At 46.3% G+C, this 9,376-nt stretch overlaps 1 pseudogene; it reads left to right on the top strand.

Moving 5' to 3' along the window:
* The first annotated feature begins 3,353 nt into the window (after positions 1-3,353).
* The window catches only part of LOC121578480, a 50,717-nt pseudogene continuing 44,694 nt past the window's right edge, over positions 3,354-9,376 (top strand).

Raw genomic sequence — 9,376 nt, 5'->3', positions numbered from 1 at the left:
CTCCGTTTCAGCCTGCGACAGGGGTACACATGACTCCTGGGAGGTACAGCGTCTACCCGAATGTTTATCGCGCAATCCCCCGCCCGATGAGGTGGTAATTTGGTAGCTCGCGTCTTTGAAAACGCGTGCGCCAAATCGAGGTATTCGGGGGGAATGCGCACGGTGGAGGTACCGTCTGGTCTTTCCACCGTGGTTGCACCAACGGAAAAACCTAGAAACCTACCCTGACACTCTCGCGACCAGCCAGTGAGAACCCTCTGCGGCCAAGGATAGGTGGGGTTGTGGAGTGCTAGCCAAGGGATACCTAATAACACAAGGAAAGCAGGAGACCCAATAATCAAAAAAGTAACCTGCTCACAATGAGTTTCCTGGGTGATCATGGTAACTAGTACAGTGACTTCCTTTACAAACCCAGACCCTAATGGTCGACTATCAAGTGCTCTGATGGGGAGTGGAATGGATAGGAGAACCAATGAAAAGCCTTGACGGCGTGAGAATGCCCTGTCCATAAATTCCCAGCTGTGCCTGAATCTACCTGCGCCTTACACTGGGGAACTACCATGTGATCGGGAAAGTGGATAGGTAGGGTACAGTGCGCAGCAGAGAGCTCTGAACGAGTGTGGGTGTTCGATACCTGGGGTGATGCGAGAGTGCCCTGCCTGCCGCCTCCAGGGCCAAAAGAGCGTTGACTACGACGTGTGGTGTACTGTCCCTTCGTGCCACCAGAGTGGCACTGTCGCTGTCGTCCTCCGCTCTATCGGACGGTGGCTCCACCCAGCTCCATCAGCTCGGGATCCGAGTCGTTCCAGGACGTCCTCTGGCTGCCAGCAGGTTGTCCAAACGGATGGCCATGTCCACCAGTTTTGTGAAAGACAACGTGGTGTCCCAGCAGGCTAGCTCCCGTCGGACGTCCTCCCACAGATGGCACCGGAAATGGTCAATCAGGGCCTGCTCGTTCCACCCGGACCCTGCTGCCAGAGTGCGAAACTCCAAAGCGAAGTCCTGCGCGGTCCTCGTCCCCTGCCTCAGGTGGACCAGCCGCTCATCCGCCTCTCGACCATCAGGCGGGTGATCAAAGACCGCCCGAAAGAGGCGAGCAAACTCCCCGTAGTCCTCCAACGCAGCTCCTCCTTCGTTCCAAACCGTGTTAGCCCACTCCAGGGCTTTTCCCGAGGCAGGAAACGAGGACGGACACCTTCTCCCGCTCCGATGGCGCCGGCCTGATGCTGGAGAAGTTAAGCTCCAGTTGGAGGAGGAATCCTTGGCAGAGCACCGCTGTCCCGTCGAACGCCCGTGGTCTGGATTTCTCGATCCCTCCGGGTGCTGGGGTGTAGGTGGCTGGATCCGGTTGGCCAGCTGATCTCGACAGATCGGGTCCTCTCCTCTCCAGGCGTTTGACGACCTGAAGAACCCGATCCATCGCTTCCACCAAGCTGGCCAGCATCGTGGAATACTCCTGGACCCGTGCCACGACTCCAGGCATGCGTTCTTCTCCCTCTGACTCCATAGCAAGATGGGTGATTCTGTGATGAGTGTGATAGAAGGAGTCAGGCGCAGGAGGGTAATCACCGAATGCAGAGTTTATTCCGTCGTACACAAATAGTGCTGGATAGTGACAAACGAAACAGGCACAGGGGAAAATCTACCCTGGCAATACAAGGTAACAGTAGCTCCAACAAATACAGGCACAGGGGAAATATCTACCTCGGCAATAACAAGGTACGAGTAGCTCCACCGAGCTACGCTACTCTCACAAATAAACAATCACCCACAAGGACAAGGGGGGCAGAGGGAACACTTACACACGGACTAATGAGGGGATAAGAACCAGGTTTGTGTGATTGACAAGACAAGACAAATGGAATGATGAATAATGGAGCGGCAGTGGCTAGTAAGCTGGTGACGACAAACGCCGAAGCCTGCCCGAACAAGGAGGGGTTGCAGCCTCGGCGGAAGTCATGACAGTACCCACCCCTTGACGCGCAGCTCCAGCAGCGCGCCGACCCCGGCCTCAGGGACGGCCAGGAGGACGCGGAGCAGGGCGAGCCGGATGGTGAAGGTGTAAATCCCGCAACAGGGATGGATCGAGGATATCCCTTACCGGGACCCAGCACCATTCCTCCGGACCGTACCCCTCCCACTCCATGAGGTACTGAAGGCCCCCCACCCGACGCCTCGAATCCAGGATGGAACAGACAGAGTACGCTGGGGCTTCCTCGATGTCCAGGGGAGGTGGAAGAACCTCCCGCACCTCAGACTCCTGGAGCGGACCATCCACCACCGGCCTGAGTAGAGACACATGAAACAAGGGGTTAATACGGTAATCAGGGGGAAGTAATAACCTATAAGTGAACAACGTTAAAGCCCTCTGCTTGACCCTCCATTCTCAATTGCGTCTGAAGTGTTTTGTGTAAAACCCCCAGCAGCTAACGTTAGCAAGTATCTCAACTGCAACTAAAATTGCAACACAGTTACTGTAGCTAGCTTCCACCTCAGATAGTCAACTACTGTAATACATTTTGTTGACAGTTTTGTTTTGTTAGCTCCACCTTATTTAGCTAGACTGAAGTTGACATAGCTAATGTTTGCTGAAAAATAAATGTTCCTGTATTTGCTGTGTGTGTGTGTGTGTTTGTGTTGACATAGCATACAAGACAGGTAGCTTGTTAGCGCCAAGTGATATATTTGGGTTCAGTTGTCTTAACAAAACGTTTGTTTGTTTTCAAGATGACATCTTTATCCCTGAAAAGTTTTCATCCTGGAGGAGACTGTGCAGGAGGAGGCAAAGGAGGTACAAGCAAATCCATGTTATTTCTAAGGCTATTGTTTATTTCAAGACACAATCTGTCATCCCAGAGGCCATTTTGGATATAAAATGTACAATATACAGTATATGCAGTGATTCTTGAATATACCTATAGCCTAATAGATGCCTTAATTGTTTTCTACCAACAGGAAAGAACGGTTAGTACAGCATACCAAACTGAACCCTGGGTGCCAGACTGTTGCTGCGGTGGAGAAGGGGTCCACCTGGACCATCACTAAAGAGCTCTTGGTCCAGCTAGATTGCGCTCACGACCATCAGTATACAACCGAGTCCTGCCGCTATACGCCTAAGATGGAGCTGACGGAGAGTGAGAGTGAGAGTGAGATCAGTGAAGACCAGAACTGAGAGCTCAGAATCACAATCATCACAGTGCGAGCCAAGATATACTATCGAAGAGTGTGTGCAAGATCCGAAATACATAGTCTTTGATAGCAAGCTGAAGGAGTTGTTCAATGTCTGCCATGAGCCAGGATGTTGAGCAGGTGTCATCAGTTCATCCCTGAAAAGAAATGGTTTTGCCATCACCATGGATACAGAGTGTGTTGTGGGCCACAAGAAGAAGTGGGAGTCCCAGTCCAGAGTGGGAAAGTTGTTTGCAGGGAATCTGTTGGTGCCATCAGCAGTCTTCCTTACTGGCGGCTCCCACTCCACTTTTGTGGAAACATGTCACCTCCTCAGCCTGGTGTCCATGTCGCTGTGACAGTTCGTAAACCAACAGCGCATCTACATTGTGCCAGAGGTTAACTACATGTGAACCCAGCACACGGAGGCCATTCTGGCTACAATTGGTGACAGTCCACTAATCGTATCTGGAGACGCACGGTGTGATTCACCAGGCCATTGTGCCTCCTTGACTCTGCTTCCCACCTGATCCTTGCCCAGGAGACTGTGCATGTGACTGAAGTGAAGAACAGCTACTGGTTGGAGACGGAGGGATTAGAGAGATGCCTGCAACACATTGAGGTAAGCTATAGCCTAACCTATATTTTGTAGCTAGCCTAAGGGTTGTTAAGTGTGTACTTGGTGGATGTATGAAGAGGACGTAGGTACCTTTAGGATAATAATAATAAAATCATTATTACTAACAGGCCCATTGATGCAGTATTAAAACCCTGGCCACTGACAGGCATCCAAGTGTGATGGTGCACTTGAGGGACTCACATGCTGATATCTGGAATGAGCATGACCTGTGGTACATTGCCAAAGGTTTGAGGAAACAGCTGGTGGCCATCGGGAAGCCAGAGGTACTGTCATATATTTTATAGTAAAATCAGAACTATAGTGCCTTGAAAATGTATTCATCCCCCTTGGCGTTTTTCCTATTTTGTTGCATTACAACCTGTAATTTAAATGGATTTATATTTGGATTTCATGTAATGGACATACACAAAATAGTCCAAATTGGTGAAGTGAAATGAAAAAAAATAACTTGTTTCAAAATATTCTAAAAAATATATAACGGAAAAGTGGTACGTGCATATGTATTCACCCCCTTTGCTATGAAGCCCCTAAATAAGATCTGGTGCAACCAATTACCTTCAGAAGTCACATAATTAGTTAAATAAAGTCCACCTGTGTGCAATCTAAGTGTCACATGATCTGTCACATGATCTCAGTATATATACAGTGGGGGAAAAAAGTATTTAGTCAGCCACCAATTGTGCAAGTTCTCCCACTTAAAAAGATGAGAGAGGCCTGTAATTTTCATCATAGGAAAATCACATTGTAGGATTTTTTATTAATTTATTAGCAAATTATGGTGGAAAATAAGTGGTCAATAACAAAAGTTTCTCAATACTTTGTTATATACCCTTTGTTGGCAATGACACAGGTCAAACGTTTTCTGTAAGTCTTCACAAGGTTTTCACACACTGTTGCTGGTATTTTGGCCCATTCCTCCATGCAGATCTCCTCTAGAGCAGTGATGTTTTGGGGCTGTCGCTGGGCAACACAGACTTTCAACTCCTTCCAAAGATTTTCTATGGGGTTGAGATCTGGAGACTGGCTAGGCCACTCCAGGACCTTGAAATGCTTCTTACGAAGCCACTCCTTCGTTGCCCGGGCGGTGTGTTTGGGATCATTGTCATGCTGAAAGACCCAGCCACGTTTCATCTTCAATGCCCTTGCTGATGGAAGGTTTTCACTCAAAATCTCACGATACATGGCCCCATTCATTCTTTCCTTTACACGGATCAGTCGTCCTGGTCCCTTTGCAGAATAACAGCCCCAAAGCATGATGTTTCCACCCCCATGCTTCACAGTAGGTGTGGTGTTCTTTGGATGCAACTCAGCATTCTTTGTCCTCCAAACACGACGAGTTGAGTTTTTACCAAAAAGTTCTATTTTGGTTTCATCTGACCATATGACATTCTCCCAATCCTCTTCTGGATCATCCAAATGCACTCTAGCAAACTTCAGACGGGCCTGGACATGTACTGGCTTAAGCAGGGGGACACATCTGGCACTGCAGGATTTGAGTCCCTGGCGGCGTAGTGTGTTACTGATGGTAGGCTTTGTTACTTTGGTCCCAGCTCTCTGCAGGTCATTCACTAGGTCCCCCCGTGTGGTTCTGGGATATTTGCTCACCGTTCTTGTGAACATTTTGACCCCACGGGGTGAGATCTTGCGTGGAGCCCCAGATCGAGGGAGATTATCAGTGGTCTTGCATGTCTTCCATTTCCTAATAATTGCTCCCACAGTTGATTTCTTCAAACCAAGCTGCTTACCTATTGCAGATTCAGTCTTCCCAGCCTGGTGCAGGTCTACAATTTTGTTTCTGGTGTCCTTTGACAGCTCTTTGGTCTTGGCCATAGTGGAGTTTGGAGTGTGACTGTTTGAGGTTGTGGACAGATGTCTTTTATACTGATAACAAGTTCAAACAGGTGCCATTAATACAGGTAACGAGTGGAGGACAGAGGAGCCTCTTAAAGAAGAAGTTACAGGTCTGTGAGAGCCAGAAATCTTGCTTGTTTGTAGGTGACCAAATACTTATTTTCCACCATAATTTGCAAATAAATTCATTAAAAATCCTACAATGTGATTTTCTGGATTTTTTTTCTCAATTTGTCTGTCATAGTTGACGTGTACCTATGATGAAAATTACAGGCCTCTCTCATCTTTTTAAGTGGGAGAACTTGCACAATTGGTGGCTGACTAAATACTTTTTCCCCCCACTGTACACCTGTTCTGAAAGGCCCCAGAGTCTGCAACACCACTAAGCAAGGGGCACCACCAAGCAAGCCGCACCATGAAGACCAAGGATCTCTCCAAACAGGTCAGGGACAAAGTTGTGGAGAAGTACAGATCAGGGTTGGGTTATAAAAAAATATCTGAAACTTGAACATCCCACGGAGCACAATTAAATCCATTATTAAAAAATGGAAAGAATATGGCACCACAACAAACCTGCCAAGAGAGGGCTGCCCACCAAAACTCATGGACCAGGCAAGGAGGGCATTAATCAGAGAGGCAACAAAGAGACCAAAGATAACCCTGAAGGAGCTGCAAAGCTCCACAGCGGAGATTGGAGTATCTGTCCATAGGACCACTTTAAGCCGTACACACCACAGAGCTTGGCTTTACGGAAGAGTGGCCAGAAAAAAGCCATTGCTTAAAGAAAGAAATAAGCAAACACGTTTGGTGTTCACCAAAAGGCATGTGGGAGACTCCCCAAACATATGGAAGAAGGTACTCTGGTCAGATGAGACTAAAATTGAGCTTTTTGGCCATCAAGGAAAACGCTATGTCTGGCGCAAACCCAACACCTCTCATCACCCCGAGAACACTATCCCAATGTTTTTCATCGGCAGGGACTGGGAAACTGGTCAGAATTGAAGGAATGATGGATGGCGCTAAATACAAGGAAATTCTTGAGGGAAACCTGTTTCATTCTTCCAGAGATTTGTGACTGGGACGGAGGTTCACCTTCCAGCAGGACAATGACCCTAAGCATACTGCTAAAGCAACACTTGAGTGGTTTAAGGGGAAACATTTAAATGTCTTGGAATGGCCTAGTCAAAGCCCAGACCTCAATCCTATTGAGAATCTGTGGTATGACTTAAAGATTGCTGTACACCAGCGGAACCCATCCAACTTGAAGGAGCTGGAGCAGTTTTGCCTTGAAGAATGGGCAAAAATCCCAGTGGCTAGATGTGCAAATCAAAAAATACAAACCCCCCAAAAATCCATTTAATTCCAGGTTGTAAGGCAACAAAATAGGAAAAATGCCAAGGGGGGTGAATACTTTCGCAAGCCACTGTATATGATTATGATGATTCAGTGACTCAGGGTCTCATTTATTCCCTGTCTCAGATACTGCCATGGGTGAGGGCATTAACGCACCACTTGTGGTACTGTGCCGCCACTGCTGGTGGGAGTGTCCAGGTGCTAAAACAAAAGTGGATCACCGCAGTTCACCACATCACAAATGAACACCAGTGGGTCACTGGAGACACACTCAACTGCTGTGAGCACCCCCCCCCCTACACACATGAAGAAGAGGGAACACGACCCTGGATGAACACATCGTCGGCAGCTTTCGAGCCGGTGAGGAAAATTGTCCTCAACCCGAGATTGTTGAAGGATCTCGAGAAGGGAAAAAAAAACGTATAAACTATTTCTGTACATATACTGCAACATTTTGAATAAATTAATAAGCAAATTTTTCCTATGTGAATAACTACAACTGATTGATTTAATAAAATCAGTAACAGTATAATTATAGTTGCCTACTTATTAATCTCTAGTAACATTAATTAGATATCTTCTTTTGTAGGTGACGAAGTGTGTTCAGACAGGTGAACTCGAGAGTGTACACGCCCTGTACACTAAATATGTGCCCAAGAGGAACAAGTTCGGCCAGCAGGGGATGGTTGCAAGACTCCAAATGGCTGCCTTGGACCACAATTATTCTGTGGACAGACAGCAGGCTACAACAAAGGAGGGGCTACAACAAAGGAGGGAGTGCTCCGTTTCAAGCAAGAGTTTTCCAAGGCTGCCAGGTCGTTTGTGGTGAAACCCATCAAGGAGAAGACATGGTGTTTCCGATTTTGAGCTCCTACATGGCATTGTTGACCGCTGTGCCAATGGTAAGTGTATTATATTATGTCAGATGTAGACATATAGAGAGAAATTACCTAAAATGATTTGTGTAACTTATATCTGGCTCTAGGACCATCCCAGTGGACTCTTCTGAGTGCCCAAAGAGAGAGAGTGGCGGTCACTTTGGGGGAGCGGGCTGGTGTTCCGAAAATGGAGAAGGAGCAGGCCATTCAACAGCGAATTCAAAGATACACCCATCCATGAAGGTAATTGGAGTGGAATTGTTTTTCGACTAATTTTTATACCCGTTTCAACGAACGTGCTAACTTGTTCCGGAACTGCTGTTTCGACTCTCTCTCTCTCCCTCTCCGCCGGACCTGCTGTCTCGACCTATGAATGCTCAGCTATGAAAAGCCAACTGACATTTGCTACTGAGGTGTTGAACTGTTGCACAATCTATAACCACTGTGGTTGTTATTTTGATGTAAAAAGGGCTTTGTAAAATACATTTGATTGATTGATTGATTGTTTGCTGTGCTGCATGCTGTGTATTCACTAACTGTCTGAGTGATGTGACATTTTTATAGTAGCTGTAACATATTTTGGTGTGTATTTAAACTGCAACGTAACTTCTTAAAGTGGCAATATATCACATAATTTTCCTTCCTCATGATGCCATCTATTTTGTGAAGTGCACCAGTCCCTCCTGCAGCAAAGCACCCCCACAGCATGATGCTGCCACCCCGTGCTTCACGGTTGGGATGGTGTTCTTCGGCTTGCAAGCAACTCCCTTTTTCCTCCAAACATAACAATGGTCATTATGGCCAAACAGTTCTATTTTTGTTTTGTGGTATCGAAATAACGATGCTAATTATGCTGTGATGACAAGAAATCCGCTGACACTGTCCTTGATTATAATAGTTTATTACATAAAAGATTTCAGCGTCAATTTACAGACTCCTGCAGACATCTGGAGAACAACTGACCCAATATCTAATATGTTGTACCTCCTCGTCCTTTGTTCCAACCATGGTATTTATGATCTGTAACATGATATGGGTGGTTTTCCCATAAACCAATCCCAGGCCTCCACATAACAGACTTCCTCTAACACACCATTTGCAAACGTCAGCAAAGTCTCGAAAACAAAAAGAATAGGATTATGACAAATAACAATTTATCTTATTGAGTAACTTTAGCAATAAACCAAAATGTATGGAGAGTAAACACATTTTTCTATGGAGTGTAAATACATTTCTATGAAATATGAACAAATCTTTATGGAGTGTGAGAGCGAAAAACCTGTCTGGCAGCTTTCTTTCCAAATATCCGTCAATCAATCAAGACAGTAAAATTCTCTCACGGCCCCTCTGCCCCAGGCGACCACCTAAGTACTCCAGATCAATTCATTAATCTTTATCAATGCATTTTAAACTATGATGCAATTGAATACACATGAAAGCCTCAGAAAACAAAATACAATCAAAAATGTCCACATTCACCCATAAA

Source organism: Coregonus clupeaformis, chromosome 12 (assembly GCF_020615455.1).
Source record: "Coregonus clupeaformis isolate EN_2021a chromosome 12, ASM2061545v1, whole genome shotgun sequence".
Classification (NCBI taxonomy): domain Eukaryota; kingdom Metazoa; phylum Chordata; class Actinopteri; order Salmoniformes; family Salmonidae; genus Coregonus; species Coregonus clupeaformis.
The sequence above is the reverse complement of the archived record's forward strand: the minus strand, read 5'-3'. Positions and strand labels throughout refer to the sequence as shown.